The 1,682-nt window shown below is 50.4% G+C and overlaps 1 pseudogene; it reads right to left on the minus strand.

Moving 5' to 3' along the window:
• Positions 1 to 339: 339 nt before the first annotated feature.
• On the minus strand, positions 340 to 963 carry LOC119827848 (annotated as a pseudogene).
• Positions 964 to 1,682: the final 719 nt, after the last annotated feature.

The raw sequence follows: 1,682 nt of genomic DNA on the forward strand, positions 1-1,682 counted from the left end.
ATCACACAGAAACTGTATTAATTAAATCACTGTTTGGCCCATTAGTTCAAGCTTCTTTTTTATTATTTTTTTTGTCGTGTCCTGATTTATTTTTCTTTGCTTTTATGTGAGATAATTGTTATGCATGTGAATTTTCTACCACATTGCAACAGGCAAGCTTTGGTTCAATTTTCTTGTCCTACACAAAGGAAGATTTTGAGTGCAGAATCTCAGCTACTAAGTCCTGTGATGCCGGTTTATTATTTTTCTCTTGTTGGGGTGAATTTATTGGAGAAAACGGGGAAAGGGAAGGGAAGAGAAGGGAGAGGGTGGAAAGGGAAGAATAAGATGAGTTTTCAGCTATGTAGAGTCTTGATTCACAACTTTGCCTCCATTCATGGTGGGTGTTCCTGAACTTTTCCTCGAACGTCCTTGCTTTTCTCCAATTTCATGTAGTGACGGTTCTCTGTACATACACACTTCAATAGGTTTTGGTACAAAATGAGATGAGGGCTTGGTTTTCTTCTCTCTGTTCCCCTTCATGATTTGACCTTCTTTATTGAGTCCTAGAAACCATGCACGCCCTGATTCCTGCTGGTGATACAGGGTTGAAGAATAGATCACATAGTAGTTTTCAAACACAGACTCCTTAAATTTGCATTCCGGGGTAAAAACATCTGAGCTGTAGAGATAGCCTTCCCCATTCATGGCCACATAGAGACTGGCCTTCACACCTTGGATGGCCACCACCCGCAGTCCCACAGGAATTAGATTGAAGAGGGTGTAGTCGCTGTTTTCGCCCTTGGTTCCATCAATGGTACCATCTGGATGCATCTGCAGGAAATATCCCTGCTGGCTGAATAACCTTGTCACAATCCCTTTCAGCTGGGGTTCGCTGGGGCTGTCGCTGGACCTCAGGCTCCTTCCTCAGAGGCACTGCAGCAAATGCACTCCTTTCTTCAGAGAAAGCGCAAGAATCTTCATGGAGAGACGCGCGGGGTCGGCCGGCTCCCCGCCCACCTCGGCTACTCCTGCGACCCAGCGGTGGCCTGTGCGGGGCTCCAGGGTCCCGAGCCCATGGTACGTCCCGGAGCCTCGTAACTCGTTCGCCCGGCTGGGGCTCCGCCAGGGGCGGCCCTTCTGGGGGCCCCGGACTCGGCCACGCCTCGGCGGGCTCCGCGCGACACTTTGGGACTTTCTGGAGGGCGGCCCCACTGCAGGCCTTATTATTTTTTATTATTAAAAATTTCCGCCTCCTCCCCACCTCTCATTTCCCTCCTCCTACCCCCACTCCCCTCCCCCCCCTCCAGTCCAAAGAGCAGTCAGGGTTCCCTGCCCTGTGGGAAGTCCAAGGTCCTCCCTGCTCCATCCAGGTCCAGGAAGGTGAGCATCCAGTACATGCAGAGGATCAAACCCAGTGCCATTGTCCTTGGCTTCTCAGTCAGCCCTCATTGTCTGCCATGTCCAGAGAGTCCGGTTTGATCCCATGCTTTTTCAGTCCCAGTCGTAGCTCAAGCTTCTTATTGGCTAACTCTAACCTCTTCCTATTAATCTGTGTATGGCCACGTGACTGTGGCTTACCGGCTGAAGTTCTGCCGTCTGTCTCTGGTGGGGCTGCATGGCTTCTCCCTGACTCTACCCTTCTTTCTCCCAGCATTCAGTTTAGTTTTCCCCACCTAGCTCTCTTCCCCTAGACCTCTGCT

Source organism: Arvicola amphibius, chromosome 12 (genome assembly GCF_903992535.2).
Source record: "Arvicola amphibius chromosome 12, mArvAmp1.2, whole genome shotgun sequence".
Taxonomy (NCBI): domain Eukaryota; kingdom Metazoa; phylum Chordata; class Mammalia; order Rodentia; family Cricetidae; genus Arvicola; species Arvicola amphibius.